At 54.5% G+C, this 9,593-nt stretch overlaps 1 long non-coding RNA gene across 5 annotated transcripts; it reads left to right on the top strand.

Moving 5' to 3' along the window:
• Positions 1-387: 387 nt before the first annotated feature.
• Positions 388-9,084, top strand: LOC135422417 (uncharacterized). Of its 5 annotated transcripts, none has more exons than XR_010434477.1 (3): positions 388-740; positions 4,739-4,815; positions 5,009-9,084. It is a non-coding gene; the product is annotated as an uncharacterized LOC135422417 (long non-coding RNA). The 5 variants fall into 5 exon arrangements; XR_010434475.1 differs by lacking the exon at positions 388-740 and adding an exon at positions 747-898; XR_010434476.1 differs by lacking the exon at positions 388-740 and adding an exon at positions 974-1,251 and having other exon boundaries at positions 4,697-4,815.
• Positions 9,085-9,593: the final 509 nt, after the last annotated feature.

Genomic DNA, 9,593 nt, shown 5'->3' with positions numbered 1-9,593 from the left:
CAGCTCTGGAGCTGAGAAGTGGAGGCAGGGTGGGTGGGATGTGCAGCACTGGCTGTGGCTCTGGTCGAGGTGGGGAAGGATGCAGGACCCTAACTGGGAAAATGTCAGGGTATTCAGTTCATGATTTTCCTGCTTGTCCCAGCTGGAATGGGCCTCTCCACCATGACACAGGTCCCAGCAGAGACACCCCATGCCTTTGCATGCCCAGTGCTCCTGCTCCTTGCCAAGGCAACCTCAGAGAAAACAGAACACTGAGCATGTCACCCCTTCAGGAGGCCACAAACACCCTTTCTCCTTCTGAAGCAGGCTTTTTAGCCCAAAATCTGTGCCAATTTTGAGAGGGTGTGGTTCTGGGCTCCCATGGAGCTCTCATCCAGGCAGGATCTGGCCCATGGGGGGGGGAAATCCTGCCCTCCATCTCCTTGTACTCCCTGCTCAGCTTCACAGGTAGCAGGTGAGGTTTGGCCAGGGAGACCCAATAACCCTTTTATACGTCTCCTCTTGCCCTTCCTTAGGCAGGACCGGAGCACCAGAGCCCCTCGTGGCTGGGACAGCCTCTCACCCCATCCCCTGCTCCGGGGAGCTCCCACAGCTGCCCTGCTTTGTGCTCTGCTCCCTCGGCCCCGGTTATGCAAGCGGCTTTGGAAGCCAGACAAAATTACAGCGGGAAGAAATCGTTGCACGGCTCTGGTGGGAAAAAGATATTATCCTGCGTTGCCAGCGAGACTGGCCGTCGGCAGGTAGGGCCCGGAGGAGCGCTGCGTGGCAGGATGATCGCTGATAAGACGCCGGGTCCTGCTCCGGTGGCCTCGGGAGAGGGAAGGCGCTGTGCTGCGAAGCTATGGAAACGGCCAGGCTGGGTGCGGGAGCGGTAATTGGGCCACTCGCATCACCGCAGGTACGCCCGGCTCTTTGTGTGCGCCACGCCGGAAAAGAGCGGGGCTGCGGGAAAACGGCCATGGAAAAGTTGCTCCGCTGGAAGCGGCAGCTGCCCCCCCGGCCGTGCCCCCCCTTCCCCGGCCCCCCGCTCTGCCTTTGAGTCACCTCGGCGGCGTGACGGCTGCATCCGCCCCGCGCGAAGGTCACGCTTAAAAGCATTGGACATGGCTGGGCGCGGAGGTGGGAGAGGCGCTGCACAAGTCGCATCGCGTTTGAAGGAGTTGCGGCCAGGGCAAAACCTCCCCAGCGCGCCCTTCGAGGAAGGGGGCTCCCACCGCCTTTCATTATTTGCCAAGAAACGTAAGCCCAGAGGTCCGTGAAATTGTCAGGATGTGTGAAATCAGGCACCGCCGGGCCAGCTCTCCTGCACGACCATTTTAAATATTTAACACGTTGATTATACAACGTATTTGTAGGGAAGCGCCGGTGTGGGCCCGGACCCGGCGTTCGGGGGAGGGTGTCTGTGAGTCGGGGGGGGTGGATTTGGGATTTGGCCACCCTGCCCTGGGCTCCTGGCAGCCGCCGCAGCGCCGGCGGGAGGGGGCGGCGGGGAGGCTGTGCGGGAGGCACTCAGGCGGCGAGTCGCTCCTGCTCGGGAGCCTCCGAGTGACAAACGCGGCTCGGGAGCGGGAATTCATTCCTGTAAATATGTTTGCATTATTTATTTTAAGCATTTTTATAAATCATAATAGGAGAGACATCTGCTGTTAAAACTGCAAACTGCATTCATGCCTAGGGCAAGGCGGGAAGAGGCTTTTTCCCCGGGAAAGCTTGGCAAACTTTGGGGAGCACCGCGGATCTGGGGGGGGGAGAACGGGGCGGAGGGAAATGTGCGGGGGCATTTTCCTGGTGGGAATTAAACATGCCGACTCCTTCTCGGGGGCTTTATTTAGGTCCTTCCTGCCGCCTCCACCCCCTCTGGCTTTTGACACCTCTTTATTTGAAGCTTTATCATGAGGATGGCATTTCCCTCTCGCTTTCCCGATGGCTGAGGCTAAAGCACCCCACTCCTCTGCGGAGATACACCAGCGCATGTGGATATCAGTGGGTCTCATCTCCCTCAGGCGCGGCTGGGAGATCCAGAGGGGGATCTGGTACCTCTCAGTGATGGCACAGCACAAAAAAAAATCCCTCTCCCTGAGCCCAGTGGCATCTGCAGGTTCCCCGGAGCCGAGAGCTTCTGGAGACGGCCGTGGCTGGTTCTGGGTGAGGGGAGGAAGCTCCGGGTGACTCTGACTCACCGCTGCACAAGATTAATTGCCGGGCGTTGCAGGAGGTTTATCACTGCCACCCGCGGCTGCCGGCTCGCCCTGCCCGGGGAGCCGGGGCGAGGAGGGGCCGCTGGGACCCCTCTCCTCCCGGAGCGCCTTGGGTGCCGCGGTGGAGCCGGCGAGGGGGAGGCGATGCTGGGTTATCTCCCCTCCGCACGCCCCGGAGGCAGCCCCATCCATCAGCCCCAGGGTGCAGGGAGTCCTGGATCTGCTCCCTGGACGGGTCACGCCGTCCTCTGCCTCAGTTCCCTGCCCCTCGGGGCAGGCTGTGTTTGAGTTGGGCTGCCACGCTCAGCCCCTGTTTTTGAGCTGTTCTACCTTGCAGAGAGGCCCCACTGTGGGAAGCAAGTGGCAAATCCACTCTCCAGGGCTTATCCAGACTCCCCTTCCATCCTGATGTCCTCGGCCATTCTGTCCCACAGCACTCTGACAAGCTCAGCAACTGTGATGAACAAAATCTTTTGCATAATCAATAATTAATGTCTGGGGTTTCCAAGCAGTTAATTAATCTCCTGGTGAATCGTGAAAAAAGTATTTAGGATAATTGTAGGTGTTTTCAAGCCAGGTGAGCAGAGGTTCAGAGTCAACCCAGGCTCTTGTGTCAACCCACATCCATCCCTGGAGAGCTTCTTGCTCCAAGTGATGCTGTTCATTGCCAGGGAGTGGACAATATTGATCATAAATATTTGCCTAATGAGATCATATCTGCTTTCCAGCATATGCAGTGAGTGACCTCAAAAGGCCTGGTGTCCTTTGGGTGAGCTCCCAACGAGCTTAATTGTCTCTCTGAGTCTTGCAGCTCTGGAGGTGACCTGTACTGGGGTGTGTGGTGGGGTCAGGTCAGTCCCAGCCATGCTGGGAATACTGGAGGCAGGGAACAGACCTTTGCTGGGGCACATCAGAGCATCCCACCCCAGTGCTCCCACCCAAAAGCTGGGAAATGCAGCACATAAACAACTCAGGCTCCAGCTTCAGACCAAGATTTGAGAGGATTTCTCTGGTCACTGGTTTCAAATTCAGGGAATATCACAGGCTTCATCCACCCCAACCCCAACAAATTCTGACTTGGGAAACCTCCGCTGGGCTCACTACAATCTTCAGCAGCAGTTGGGCTTGGATACACCAGCCTCAGGCGAAGGCTTTGACCCAATTTCAAGCAACTTGGAGGGCTGAAAAGTCCTCGGAGCAGCTGTTTCTCTCTGTGCCTTTCGGGGACCCTCTGTGGCTCTGCCCTTCTGTATCCCTGTGAGGTCTGGTAGATCAATCCCAAGGCAGATCCGCAGCCATGGCTCCTCCCTGGTGACCAGGACAGGGCTTTGCAGTCCCTGACCAGGTCTCTGACAAACGTGCTGTGTGCTGGGCGTTGCTCAGGTCCGGGCTTGCTGCAGTCCATGTACGTGTGAGCAGGCTGTGAGTCCACCCTCCCCAGCACTGGCTCCTCAGCGCGTCCCAGAATAGCCAAGTCACTGACTCGTGGCTCATTTTGAATGATTGCCAAGCAGCTGCAGCTGTCCTTGACTTTATCTCTGCTCCAGTGTGGCTTTGCCCAGCTCCACAAGTTCACACTAGGAGACTCCACTCCCCCTTCCCAGAATAGAAGACACCCAGGGCCCAGCGTCAGCAAGTTTGGCAGCTGTGGGAAGTGTCATCCTTTGAGCAATCAGTAATTAGTCTGGTTGAAAGGCCAGAGTCCTTGTGGCTAATGAGTAGCTTGAGATGAGACCTACAACCTCCTGACCCTCTTTAAGTCTTGCTGGTGGCTTCCAAAGGCTTCCTGGATTGCTCTCACCTTTATGCTGGCTCACAAATGGCCTTCAGTCATGGAAGCTGGTTCTCTCCAGCAGATCCAAAGCTCATGGTCAGCTCTTGCTTGGTCAGATCTGGTTATCCCCTGTCCCCCCTCACACTGCCTGCTCTCCACACTTCTCTCAACCACGTTTCCATCACACCTTCTATGTCCCCAGTCACTCGTGGTCTCCAACCTGCCTGCCCACAGCTGCCACATCTAGAACTGCTGCCTCTGTGACCAGGGCTGGCCTCAGCCAGTGCTGGTTGAAACACTGTAGGGACACTGTTGTAGGCAGAGGGAAGATGGCTGATGGTTGTTGATGATGGTGATACCCAGATCTGCTCCTGATGGATGGAGCTAAATCCTGTATCTCCAGCCCCTCTTAATCCTGTCTTCAACCAGGAAAAAACCATAACTCACCTTTTGGAGAGCTCACCTTGACTATGTGAGCACTGGTTTTTGGGTTTGTCTCATGTTGTGAGGGACTGTGAAATCAGCACAGAACAGATGATTCACCCAGGGGAAGAGGTTGATCAGGCAGCACTTGCCTTTCTGTGCAGGTGTTTTGTGCATTCAGCCACTGGTTCCTCAGGAGCAGAATGGAAAATGAAGGCATGCTGGGATTAAGGGATTTACCTGAGACCTCTCAAGCCTCCTTTCCCCTTGTTTTACCTACTAAATATCTCAGCTTCCCTAGAGAAAGTTGAACTCTGGCAGACAGTGGCTTTTTTTCCTTCAGAGGTGTTCCAGGATGGGAATATTCACGGTCCTGTGTTATCCGGTGTCAGCAGAGGGATGGGAACACCTCGGACTGAGGTAAGTCAGCTGATTTATCATTCCTGATTCTTAGAGCAGTCAGAGTATGATGGGATAGGATCCTCTCAGCTGCCTTGGCTTTTAGTGGGATTGGAATGAAGAGGGTCACAAGAGTTTGAAGTAGTTCTCTTTTTTTTTTCCTTTTAATCCTTTTTTTCTCATTTCTTTTTTTTCTTTTCTCTTCTTTCTGAAGGTAGTTCTTCACCTTTTCAGGGTGGCAAGAATAGCAGCAGTGAGAGATTTATCCTTGAGGAGGGGAGGATGAAGGGGGATCCAACAGCAGCCATGCAGTACCTACAAGGAGGTTACTGAGAAGACAGCCAGACTCTTCAGAGCAGTGTATGGTGAGAGGAAGAGAGACAACAGGTATTAGGTAAGTAAAGAGAAGTTCAGACTGATGATAAAGACACACTTTTTTCCATGAAGGCAGCCAAGCATGAGCAGCTTGCCCAGAGAAGCTGTGCCATCTCCATCCTCTGAGGTTTTCAAGCCCCTACTGGACAATGAGATCTTACAGTGGACCTTGCTTGGAGCAGAAGGTTGAACAAGAGGCCTGCTGGGGTCCCCTCTGACCTGAAGTGTTCTGCCACACTCTGATGAGGTCAACATGGGTGGGCTCAGAGGAATGGCAACACTGCAGGACTGCTCCACCTTCTCACAAGATGAACTCCAACAAGCAGCTATTCGGGTTCCTGAAGGCTGGAAGTAGGTGGCTGGGCCAGGCTAAGGCCATGGATCACCAGAACTGGCTTCACAGAATCATATAATAGAATCCTAGAATAATTTGGGTTGGAAGGGACCTATAGACTATCTTGTTCCACTACCCAGCCATGGGCAGGGACATCTTCCACTAGCCCAGGTTGCTCCAAGCCCCGTCCAACCTGGCCTTGGACACTTCCAGGGATGGAGGAGCCACAGCTTCTCTGGGCAACCTGTGCCAGGGCCTCCCCACCCTCACTTCCTCTGTTGTGATTTTTGGAGTTACCTTTTAGTCAGGCTTTTTCACAGCAATGCCAGTGCAGTGAACATGCAGCAGCACTAGGAGGAGGTCAGGGAGAGAGAGGCTGGACCAACAGCTGCTGCAGGAGCTGGTACACCAGGACACTGGCCTGAAAAGCAACGGGTCCTAAAAGGATTGTGTGTTCTTTGGAATTCCTTGCTGGATCACTGAAATCTGGTCCAGGATAGCAGGGGTCAAATTAAATCACAGCCCTTATAGAAACATCGAGGCATGGACAGAAAGGACTCCTAACTCCTCTGGGAAGGAGGAGAGTCATAGGGACTCTTCCACCTTTGCACAAATATCACAGAATCATAGAATCACAGAATGGCCTGGGTTGGAAGGGACCTTAAAGATCATCTCATTCCAACCCCCCGCTGTGGGAGGAACACCTTCCACTGGACCAGGTTGCTCTGAGCTCCTCCTCTTCTGCACTAAGACATGGGGTATGATAGAGCCCACACCCCATCCATGGCATCTCCTGGGCATGTGTCCCATCCCAGGATGCTCCCAGGTGTCAGAATGAAGCAGAAGGAGAACCACAAGGTCTGGCAGCTGCCTGGCTGTGCCTGAGCCAGAGGGACCCAGTGGGATGCAGAGAGATGCACTCAGTGCCATCCCTGCTGTGCTGCAGGCCAGTCTGGAGCACTGGGGCCTCGGGGGACCACAGGGAGGCTGCAGTGCTTGAGTCAGTGCCTCTGAGCTCAGACTCTCCTAAAAAACCTGGGGACCACAGTAGCTGGGAAGGCTGGGGTGTGATGTGATGCTCAGCACAGCCGCGGTTCCTCCCTCCGTGTTTGCTGTGACCTCCTTGCAAGGCAGTTTTTGGCACTGAGTCTCACATCCTCTCCAGATCTGCTGGCTATGGCAAAACAAAATTGGCTCTGCACAAGCTCCCAGGCTGCACACACGCACTTCACTGCTGAGGAGATGGAGAGGGCTAAAATTCCTGGTTGCTCACAGGGCAGGTACCTGTCAGCAGGGCAAACCTCACCTGGGGGGTGCTCAGGGTTCCTTCAGCTCGCTCAGCACCCTGATTCCAGCTCAGCTTCCCCCTTCCAGCTCAGCTCCCCTCTGGGATGTGCTCTGCTTTGAGTGGGGAGTGCTGGTTCTTTAGCAACTCGACGTCCAGAAAAACCTGCAGTCACGCAACTATATATAGCCCAAGAGAGGCCGTGAATGTGGTGACGCAGTCTGGAAGTGCTTCCTGGCTGTTCTCCAGCAGCTGGGAGCAAGGCACATGGCTTTGGCTTTTTTAGGGGCAGTGGTGTGCAGGGGAGGTGGGGGCTTGGCAGCATGGTGGGCTCAAGGGGGAAATTCATCTTCTTGTGGCCCCGAGTGCAGGCTGGTGGGGTGAGCCAGCAGATGTGGTGTTGGGGCTTGGAAGTGGTTTCAGTGGGACAGAGACTTGATCCAGGAATCACTCAGCTGAAACTTCCTGGTAGATGGGTCTTGGAGCCAAGTCCTGATATGGAGACTCCTGATACTTCACACTGTATGGCTGGGGACCCCCTTTAGCCCCAAAACAGGGGTGAGGGCTCTCAGTGCTGGCACTCCTGGGAGGTCACAGGACTGGCTCTGGTCTCACCCCCTGGTTTCTTCCAGTCTGAGGACTGTAGAGTTCCCTGGGCTGCAAGAACTCATCAGAAGGGATGCACAGACCATCACCACCATTTGTGGCTCCATCAGGGCCAAACCAGGAGGAGCAGAGCACAGCAAGGAGCCAGGTAACCTCAGACCCCCTATACATTGCTCAGAGGGCAGGTAATAAACTGGTGGAGACCTTGGACTGAACACCACGCTCAGCCAGGGAGGCAAAGCTGGCTCAGACTAGTTGCTGGTTGCTGGGATGGAGTCACTGGGGGCTGACACCTTGCTGGGTGCCACACTCATCCTGAAATGCAGGGGTGGTCAGGCTTGGCCACCTCTGCCTCTCTGGCAGCTGCTGGGAACACCCCCAGGCAGGACCATGGCACTGTGTGTGCCCTTCCTCTTTTCCCCATGAGAGCTCTCCAAAGAGGGAACCAGGCACAGGAAGGAGCATCTCCAAACTGGCCTCCAAAGCAGTCCTTGTCACCTCCCTGCTCTAGAGACTGGACTCCACACTGGAGGGGATCTCTGTGCCAGCAGCTTCTGCATTGACTCCTTCCTCACTCAGCCAGATGCTGCTGCCCCCTGAGCCCAGGGAGCTCCCAGGGCTGGGCATGGCATGAGGGATGGGGTGGTCTGCTGGCTGGTGGGAGCTGCAGGGCTTTGTCTGTAGCCCTGCTCATGACCAGAGCCATGCTTGGTGCCTGGCTGTCTAGTGGGAACCTCAGATATCCTTTCCAAGACAAATGGTAGGTTACTTTGACAGGATTCCACCTGCCCAAATTCTGTCTGCTCCTTCAAGCCTTTTGGGGTGTGCCTGGGGGTGGTCATCCTGGTCAGGCCCTCAGTGTGCACTCCAAAGAGGGAAATCTGACCTTGACCCCTGCTGCAACCTGTCCTCAAGGAGGGAGTTCTGCAGAGAGATGGTTCCTGTGCCAAGGGAAAGGCAGGATGTTGTCAGAGCAGGCCCTCACATCCAGGCTGTGCTGGGAGCTGCAGTCATCACCCCTCTGTGTCCGGGTGTGCAACCTGGTCTGCAGGTTGCTTTTCCATGGACAATCTTTGCCATGATAAAAACTTGATTGTTAACACTGTGTCCTAGTTAGAACATCTGGGACCAGTTCATCACTGTATGGGTGTAACCCAAACCTGTGTATTCTATAGCCTTCCATGCCATTTCCCAGAAACTGTTATCAATGAATCATTTACACCATCTGCCCACAGAGCCTGACTCCTCAGGCTGTAAACTGGGTGTTAAGAGGCCTGTGAGATAGGAGGATGCTCTTGTCCTCATACCCTTTGTGGAGCTCCCCGCCCTGAGGGAAGTGCTGGGCATTCCTGCCTGAACTGGAGGATATATATAATCTTGAAGTCTTGGAACTTTTTTAACCACTCCTGGGATCCAGAGGAAGACTGCAGATCACTGCTCTCAACCAAACTGTAACCACCACCCTCAACCGAAATGCAATCACCACCCTTGACCAGACTGCACCAGCACTCTCACCAACAGGTTTTCCCCTCTCCCTTTACTTTGGACTCAGGGGGCCCAAAGAACACCACTCTGTTCATGCCCCAGGGTGCTGGGTTATACATTTGGGTTTTGTGGGTTAAAACCAATTGTTTGTCTGTATAATCGTACTTATTGTATTATTTTATTAAATTGTTATTCTGATTTATAATCTCTCTTTTGAGTTGAGTTCATTTCCCCTGCTGGTTTACCTTTAAACCAGCACACACTGGGACCTACTGATGGGAAGCAGAATCAGCTTCTGATCTGCTCCACTGTAACTCTGAATGATTCTTGTGTCCAAAGATCCTGAACAAGGCTGGAGAGGGAAGCAGGAAACGTAGCCCACTGTCCTGGGTGGCTCATGGTGTGGACAACCCTGGAAAGCAAGGCACAGGGCTGGGTTTAACACACCCTGCAGAGCTTGCCACATCCCATGCCCTGAGTGCAGGAGCAGTCCCTGTCCTCCTCACTGATGTTGGGATGTTTATGGTCAACATTATGAGAAAAAGCATGGGAGAGGTGGGTGACCTGCCTTGGCTCTGGCGGCAGAACTACGCACCCTGTCCTGCACTCTACCCCTCCCTGCTCTGTTCCAGCAACTCTGGATTCGGGTGTCCCCTTCCCTTGCCCATACTGAGGTACAGAGGCAGCCTCCTGTACATGGCAATATTAATCCGT

Source organism: Pseudopipra pipra, chromosome 15 (assembly GCF_036250125.1).
Source record: "Pseudopipra pipra isolate bDixPip1 chromosome 15, bDixPip1.hap1, whole genome shotgun sequence".
Taxonomy (NCBI): Eukaryota; Metazoa; Chordata; class Aves; order Passeriformes; family Pipridae; genus Pseudopipra; species Pseudopipra pipra.
The sequence above is the reverse complement of the archived record's forward strand: the minus strand, read 5'-3'. Positions and strand labels throughout refer to the sequence as shown.